This window comes from Meles meles, chromosome 17 (genome assembly GCF_922984935.1).
Source record: "Meles meles chromosome 17, mMelMel3.1 paternal haplotype, whole genome shotgun sequence".
NCBI lineage: Eukaryota > Metazoa > Chordata > Mammalia > Carnivora > Mustelidae > Meles > Meles meles.
In genome coordinates, this window is record NC_060082.1 from 54,941,630 (window position 1) to 54,950,902 (window position 9,273).

General features: G+C 43.1%; 1 pseudogene; it reads left to right on the top strand.

Moving 5' to 3' along the window:
- Nucleotides 1-3,320: 3,320 nt before the first annotated feature.
- LOC123927623 lies at nucleotides 3,321-7,809 on the top strand (annotated as a pseudogene).
- The last annotated feature ends 1,464 nt before the right edge of the window (nucleotides 7,810-9,273 follow it).

The window sequence follows — 9,273 nt, forward strand, 5'->3', positions numbered from 1 at the left end:
ACTGGCGCTAACTAGTTGCAGATTCCAGCTCTGGCCTCAAAGGCAGAGGATCCCCGTTAGTCATTTCCAACTGGGATCATGGCCTTTGCCTTTGGTTATGAGACGTCTTTGTGTCTGTGCACAAAGTGTGGCCTGCAGGCACGGCTGACTGACCACTGTGCCTGACCTCTTCCGGGCTGGGACGGTGAGCCCCCAAAGTGGTGCCCAAAGGGCCTCAGACCCCATGGGTGACTTGGAGATGCTGAAAAGTGGTATGGTGCCTTAGAGAGGGCCTTGGAGAACTTGATGCTACACCTGGGAGTACCACCTCCTGGGGCGAGTCACTGGAGTTCTCATCTGTAAAATGGGGACAAGTTATGGTCTCGAGCTTTGGATTCCTCATCTTTCCACCGGGATCATCAGAGTTGTTAGTGACGGCTTAGCTCCTGCATACGAGACCCTGGGCTTCAGAACTGGCACCAAGTAAACTCTCGATGGAAGTTTTTATTATTATTATTATCGCTATTATCGATATAAGCAGCTTGCTTACTGCACATCGCAGGTGTGAAAAGGGAGCTGCTGATGTGCTCTGTGAATGGGCAGAGCTTGGCTGGTGTGAGGAACGATTGCTTTAGAGGAAAGGAAGGGTAAGTTCTCCTAAAGCCTATCTGTCAAAGCACATTTCATCATAACTCCTTGGTCAAGTGTTCTGAAAATTTTTTACGTTTTTTTTTTTTTAAGACTTTGTTTATTTATTTGAGAGACAGAGCATGCAGGTGAGAACACGAGTTGTGGGGGAGGGGGAGAGGCAGAGGGAGAGGCAGACTCCCCACTGAGCAGGGAGCCTGATGTGGGGCTCAATCCCAGGACCCGAGATCATGACCTGAGCCGAAGGCAGAAACTTAACCCACTGAGCCACCCAGGCATCCCGTAAGTTTTTATTTTAATAAGTTAGTTAGCATACGGTGTTCTATTAGTTTCAAGCGTACAATGGAGTGTTTCAACACTTCCATACGTCACTGCTTAATCCCTGTCACCTACGCAACCCATCCCCCACCCAACTCCCCTCTGGTAACCAACAGGTTCTTTTTTTTGTAGTTAAGTGTCTGTTTCTTGATTTGTCTCTCTCGCTCTCTCTTTTCTCCCCTTTGCTCACTTGTTTTGTATCTTAAATTCCACCTATGAGTGAAATCATATGGTATTTGTCTTTCTCTGACTGACTTATTTTGCTCAGCATAATACCCTCTAGCTCCATCCATGTCGTTGCAAATGGCCCAATATTCTTGCGATAAGAAGCTACTGTTTATTTTTGTAGATTCTTGAGAGACTGTCCATGGGTAAGCCGTTGCTCTGATGCGCCGTGGATGAGTGAAGAGGTAGCTGAAGTGCTGGTGGGAATGTTCTGGAACAGAACCAGGGTGGGGCCCGCTGCCTGGACTGCACTTCCAGCTGCGCGTGAGGCGGTCACAGGGGGTCCACGAGAGGAGTTGTACCCGAGAAGGCAAGCATGGGAGCCATCGACCTGGAGGAGTGTCAGGACAGAGAAACTACTCCCTGGTTTCTTAAGTACGTGTTACTATGAGCCTCGTGATTCCATTCCACAGGTGTGTACGGCTCCGTCACTCTGCCGAGGCCCCACACAAAAGGGGCTGTGCTTTGAGGAAGCTGAGTGAAGTTCTCTCTCTCCTGACCGAAATGAAAAGCTGGAAGGAATCAAGGCTGCCCTTGAAAGTGATGTGAAGATGTGGGTGTACTAGAGCCCGTTATTTTTCTATAAGCGCATTACAAGGTTGCTTCACGAGGAAAGATTACCGCGCAGTGTTGTCCACCAACACTCGGACACCAACACTCAGACGAAACCCACCAGGTTTTCGTGAGGAGTCGAAAGTGCAACTGGAAGAGGTCCCAGATGCTCACCATGACAGCTGCTGGTTGTGACAAGGGTGTCTCAGAAGCTCTGGCGCCACATGCCTCACGGTTCGGATGCCCCCAGGTGCCCTACAAGGCCTTGTTGGCGCCACTCTGAAACAGTCCCCGGGGCCAAGCAACTCAGTAAGTCAGGCCAGTCAACACACACACCTCACCTGCCTAGGGAACTTCTAGGCAGATACCGTGGGCACTCAAGAGAAACTGAAGACTAATATAATAATAAAAATAATACATAGTATTTGTTAAAGACTTACTAGGTGCCTGGCCTTTTCATTCGTACATTACATGTGTCAATTAAGATTAGCCTCACAGCAGTCTAGTGAGATAGTTAGCATTATGATCACCATGTTCAGAGGTGGAGAAATGTAGCCTTCGAGAACTTAAGTAACTTGGTCAAGACCATAGTCAGAAGGGGCACGGCTGGGATTCTACGCAGGCTGATGATTCTGAGCCCATTAAACCATATGTCGGTGGCCCTAGAGACTTGATTTAAAAGTAACATGTAACTTTCTTTTTCTTCTTCTTCTTTTTTTAATGATTTTATTTATTTATTTGAGAGACAGAGAGAGAGAGTGAGAGTATGAGCAGGGGGAGGGGCAGTGGGACAAGCAGACTCCCCACTGAGTGAGGAGCCTGACGTGGGACTGGATCCCAGTACCCTGAGGTCATGACCTGAGCCGAAGGCAGACGCTTCTTGGACTGAGGGACCCATGGGCCCCCAAAAGTAACATGCGGCTTACAAAAGAAACAAAGTGTTGAATTAGGGGAATATCTGCTTAAGGTGTTTCTTTAACTGATTGCATTTTAATTTTTGGTCTGACAGATTTTTTTGTTATGGGTATAGGTTTAGTGAAAACTTAGTAAAAACTATGCAAAACAAGTCTTACAGCATTGTAGAGCAGGCGCTCCATGAATGGTCCGAGGCCATAGAAGGAAAGAGGGAGGGAGGGAGGGAGGAGGTTGGGGGAAAAGGAAAGAAGGAAGAGAGAGAGAAAGGAAGAAAGAAGGAAAGACAGGAGACTAATTAGATGGTATAAATCAAAACTGTGTGCTTCATTATAAGTTCTCGTATTTTCTTTCTTTATGCTTCCTGCGTCTTTACAGTGTGCTCTCCTCAGTGAAGTGAGAAGTGGCTAACAGTGCCCGAGCACTGGGCCACGATCTGTGTCCTCCACTGTGGGGGGAGAGGGGGCTGCAGAATCACAGTAAAGAAGAAATGCGGTCTCTCTTCTCCTGAGTGGCGCAGCTCCACCCCAGGCACTGGGGGGAAAGTTCCGGTAGACATTCCCTTTGGCCTGGGTGCAGGAGCGAACCACAGCCAGCCTCTCTGCTCACCCAGTCCCATCTCAGGGGTTCTGATGTGCTCAGCTCTCTGCTGTCCTCTGGCCTGGAGGACAGGAGGCCTGGGGAAGATGGGGGTTTTGCAGGCCTCCAGGGGCACGGCCTGGATCCACACCGGCCACCGCCACTCGTCAGTAGCAGCTGCCATGGGAGATCACACGCGATGGAGAGCCCCTCCTGAACCCCGAGCCTCTCCCAGCTCCCCCTGCAGGGCAGACCTCAGTGAGGGAGCCGAGGCGGCCACCGGGCAGCAGAAGCTGGTGGCGGATGTACAGACACAGAGCTGAGAGGCCGAGGAGCGGGGATGGGGGTGGGGGTGGTGTGCCAGGGGCGCCTGATCTTGGATAGCGCTTTGCAGAGGGAGTGGATGGTCTCCAACATCGGGAAGGGTTGCAAGTGAGACGAAAGGGGAGAGGTCTGCCGGAGAGAAAGAAGCATGGCGTGCACGGGTCCCTGGAGAAGGGAGAGCACATGGGAGGGAGGCACCCAAGGACAGAGGCTTGTCTCCTGAAGAAGTGTTCAGCTGCTCCCGTGGAGCGGGAGGTGGGCAGAAGGAGCACATCTGATCTACGTGAAATGCCCAGGCGGTGACAGCTCTCAGGGCTGCAGAGTTAGAACTCTCCTGAAGTGCCTTGAAACACAAGAGAAAGTAGTGTCCACCTTCGAGTGGCGAGTGGCAGCCGCACAACCTGCTGCGACGTTTTCACGGTTAATTGCTGCCTCTGGGTAATTGACTTAAGGAAATGGACAGCTTCTGTGTGCGTTTGTCCACTCTGACTTTGTAGTATGATTTTTTCAGGGGTGCTCTGGACTGCCTCTGTCCTCCTAAAATTCATGTGAAGCCCTAATCCCCAATGTGACAGTATTTAAAGTAAAAGGAAGTAATTAAGGTTAAATAGGGTCCTTAGGGTGGCATCTTGCTTTGATAGGATTAATGGCCGAATAAGAGATACCAGCGAGCGCCTGCTCCCTGTCCGTCAGGTGAGACCACAGCAAGAAGGCTGCCGTCTGCAAGTCTGCAGCGGGAGAGAGCCCTCCCTAGAAACAGGATTAGCTGGTGTTTTGATCATGGGCTGCCGGGTCTCCAGAACCATAAGAAAATAAACTCCTATGTTTACGCGTTGTCTGCGGTATTTTGGTATGGCAGCCCAAGCTGTCTAAGAAAGGAGGAAAAAAAAAATGCTCCAAATATCTGTAAACCCAATCTGCTGTAGGCTGTGCTCAGAGAAGCTTGTAAGCTACTCTTTGTAAAACCTTGGGAGTATCGCCCAATAGTCCATCTGAGCCCCCAAGGTTTGTATTTGGGAGGCCGACATTTATTTTGAAAAGTTTGGATACATTTTGAAAATGGAAAGTGCTGTATGGAAAGTAGCACTATGAAAGCAGCGAGTGAATAGAAGAAGAGAGGAGAAACCTAAAAAAGAAAAAAATCCTATGGAGAGGAGAATGCTTAGACCAACTTTAGTACTGAATATTTCCTTTTAAAAAAAATTCATGTGTCCTAAAACCAACTCCAAATGGAACCATATAAACCAAACACTAGAACCAGGGGAATTTTCCAGCGAGGGAGAACATTTTGATAATATTAGTAATTTAGTTTTCTCATAAGGAAATAAAAAGGAAATTAATTCAATGATTTGGTACGAATAGTTACAAAAATGTACAGTTTCAGAGATTAGTGGGGATTGCAGTTCCTGCCGGAGGCAGCAATTTTCTCTGTTCTGCTAGAGGGGATGAATTATAATATTTTATTTGTGTTCGAGGTGGAAGAGGGGAATGGGAAGCTCTCTGGCTCCTGTCCCCTTATCCTGGAAAAAGTACATACATATAGGGAATATATTTCCTGTTTTCTTGCCTTATTGCATTTGTTTTCTTTTTTCCCCCTTGTTAATATTTGCTTAAAATGTTTCCCATCTTTATTGAGATGTAATTAACATGTAATGTTGTGTTCATTTAAGGTGTACTACATGATAATTTGGTACCTGTAGATATTGTAACATGATTACAACACAGGTTACTTAACACAGCCATCACCTTACATAGTTACTCCTTTGTGTGGGGGGGGAGTATATGTGTGTGTATGTGGTGAGAAATTTTAAGATCTGCTCTTTTAGCCACTTCAAGAATATAGAATAAGATTTTTAACTATTGTCACCACGCTGTACATTAGATCCCAGATATTATTCATCTCAAAGCTGAAGGTCTGTATGCTTTGACCACCTTCACACATCTCACCCCCCGCCCACACCCCCATCCTTGGAAACCACCAATCTATTGTTTCTATGAGTTCAATTTTTTTTAGACTCTGCATATAAGTGAGATCATACAGTATTTCTTTTTTTCTGATTTATTTCACTTAGCATAACACCCTCAGGGTTCATCCAAGTTGTTGCAACCGGCAGGATTTCCTTCTTTGGTTGAATGATATTCCATTATATGAATGGCATATATATAGATACACATACAGAGAGCTCACATTTCGTTTTCATTCATCTGTTGATAGATACATTGTCGTTTTCATGTCTTAGCTATTGTAAATAAAGCTAAAATGAACCTAGGGGCACAGAGAGCTCTTCAAGATTGTGATTTCATTTCCTTCTGATATATACCCAAAATAGAATTAATAAATCATATGGTAGTTTATTTTTATGGGTTTTGTTTGTTTGTTTGTTTGTTTTGAGGAACCTCTGTACTGTTTCCAGAATAGCCATTCCCATTTATATTTCCATCAACAGTATACATATATTCTTTTTCCTTTATATCCTGGTTAGTGCTTGTTACTTGTTTTCATTTTGATAATAGCCATTCTAATCTATGTGAGTCGATGGCCCTTGTGGTTTTGATTTGTATTTCTCTGATGATTAGTGATGTGATGAATGTGGTAGACCTTTCCATGGACCTGTTGGCCATTTGTAGATCTTCCTTGGGAAAATATCTTGTCCAGATCCCATTTTCAATTGGCTTATTGGGTTTTGTTTGTTTTTTTGGAGTTTGTTATTGAGTTTGACTTCCTTATATATTTTGGACATTAACCTCTTATCAGATAAATGGTTTGCAAATATTTTCTTCCATTCCACAGATTGTCTTTTCATATTTTATTTCTTTCCCTGTACCAAAGCTTTTTGGATTGATGAAGTACCACTTGCTTATTTTTGCTTTTGTTTCTTGTGCTTTTGGTGTCAAATCCAAGAAAACCATTGCTATAGCCCATGTCAAGGAGCTTATCCCTCCCCGCCACCTCGTTTTCTTCTAGAACTTTTATAGTTTCAGGTCTTACATTTAAGTCTTAATCCATTTTGAGTTACTTTTTGTGAGTAGTGTAAGTTAAGGGTCTAGTTCATTCTGTTGCGTGTAAATATCTAGGTTTCCCAACGCCATTTATTGAAGAGATTATCCTTTCTCCATTGAGTAATATTAGCTCCTTTGTCAAATACTAGTTGATCATATATGCAAGGCTTTATTCTGGGGTTCTCAATTCTGTTCCAGTGACCTGTGTATCTGTTCTCATGCCTATTTTTTTTTTGATTACTCTAGCTTTTTGATATAATTCGAAATCAGGAAGTGTGATGCATTCAATTTAGCTCTTCTTTCTCAAGATTGCTTTAGTTATTTAGGGTCTTTCATGTTTTCATATGAATTTCAGGATTTTTTTTCTATTTCCATAATGAATACCATTCAAATCTTAATAGGGGTTGTACTGAATCTGTAGATCACTTTAACTAATATGGATATTTTAACAATGTTAGTTCTTCTAATCCATGATCACAGAATATCTTTTCATTTATTTGTGTTTTCTCTAGTTTCTTTCGTCAGTTTTTACAGTTTGAAAGTATACAGATCTATCACTTCCTTGGTTAAATTTATTCCCTTAAATTTTTGGGGGGTGGGTGGGGATGCTATTCTAAATGCTGGGGTGGGAGGTGTCTTTATTTCATTTTCCAATAGTTCCTAGTTAGTGTATATAAATGCGGTTGATTCTTGTGTGCTGATCTTGTTGATTAGAAAAGGAAATGAGAGCTGTAGATAGGCAAATGAGAGATATCCAAAGAGAAAAAGAAAGAAACAATCTGTGAAAGATGCTGCCAAGAAGGGCCAGAAGGATGTCTACATGGTTCTAGCTAATGAGATGATAGGTCAAGGAAGATCGTGAGCATGCTTTATGCATCCAAAGCTCACATGAACTCTGTGCTCAAGGGGACGAAGAACCAGCTGGTGGTCTGAAAATGGCTGGTTCCTTCCCTGCAAAAGAGCACAGAAGTGATTAAGGCCACTCAGACTCAGGGCACCATTCAGGAATTGTCCAAAGAGATTTTGAAGACTGAGATCATGGAAGAGGTGGTAGAGGATACTTTTGAAAGCACAGATGTTCTGGAAGAAATGGAAGAAGGAGCAGAAGTGTAATTGATAAAGTTTTGTTTGAAATTACATAGCAGGAGCCTTTGGCAAAGCAACGCACAATGAGCCTGATATACTTGTAGAGACCAAAACTCCAGGAGGAGTAGCCGCCTTAGAGGATAAGGAGTAGGATAGGAAGAAGCTTTGGAGGCCATGCAGCCCTAGCTGGCCATGCTCCACAGTGTGGGGCTACCTGCCTGGGCCATCAGGCTCTTCTGGCTCGGCCATCAGATCACCTGCACTCCTCTGACAGAGCCCCTTTTTATGTGTCTCTTGCATTACACCTCTGTGATGAGGCATTACATTCTGGAGGAGGCTCTTTGTTAAAATCTCTTCACTCCCTGCAGAGGTTTGGAGATCTAAATGAGATTGTTATTCTAAGAGGTGGTTTAATAAATGCATCACTTTCAGGAGTATAAACAGAAATATTTTTTTCAGGGAAGGGCAGAGAAATCTGTCTTCTCTCAAAGCACTTCTGAGAATAGAGTTGATGGCCCGAATGATGAGGACTGTACTCTTTTTGTTGTTTGGAAAACACTATATAAATAGATTTTAATAAATTTCTGCCTTAAGACAGAAAACAAGTTTTTAGAGTTTTCTGTATATAAGATCATGTCATTTAAAGAGAGACAATTTTACTTCTTCCCTTTTGTTGGATGCTTTTTATTTCTTTTTCTTGCCTGATTGCTCCAATGTTACTTTGATACCAAAGCCAGGTAAGTCCTCTGGCTGGGACTTCCAGTACTGTGTTGAGTAGGAGTGGGCACCCTTATTCTCTGCCTGATCTTAAAGGATAAACTTTCAACCTTTCACCATTGAATAGGTTGTTAGTGGTGAGCTTGTCGTATATGGCCTTCATTATGTTGAGGTATGTTACTTCCATACCCAATTTGTTAAGAGTTTTTATCATGAAAGAATGTTGAATTTTTTAAAATTCTCCACCCCATTTATTGAGATGATTATGTTAATGTTATCTCTTATTCTATTAATGTAATATATTTCACATTTATTGATTTGCATTCGTTGAACCATACTTGCATTCCAGCGATGAATCCCACTTGATGTGTGATCCTTTCAGTATGCTGTTGAACTCTGTTTCCCAGTATTTTGTTGAGAATCTTTGCATCTATATTCACTAGGGATATTGACCTGTAGTTTTTTTCCCTGTATTGTCCTTATCTGCCTTTGGTATCAAGGTAATGTTGGTATCATCATGGCATGAATTTGGGAGAGTTCCTTCCTTTCCAGTGTTTTGGGAGAGTTTGAGAAGGACTGGTGTTAATTCTTCTTTAAATGTTTGGGAGGATTCACTAGAGAAAGAATCTGGTCCTAGTCTTTCCTTGGAGGTTTTCAATAACTGGTTCAATCTTTTCACTTATTATTGGGTGTAAAGATTTTCTGTTTCTTTATAATTCAGTCCTACCAGGTTGTATATTTCTAATAATTTATCTCTTTCTTCTAGGTCATCCAGTTTGTGGCCTAAATTGTTCATAGTAGTCTCCTATGATCCTTTGTATTTCTGTGGTATCAGTTATCGTGTCTCCTCTGTCAGTTACAATTTTATTTGAATTCACTCTCTTTTTCCTGGTTAATCTAACTAAAAATTTGTCTACTTTATCTTTTCAAAGA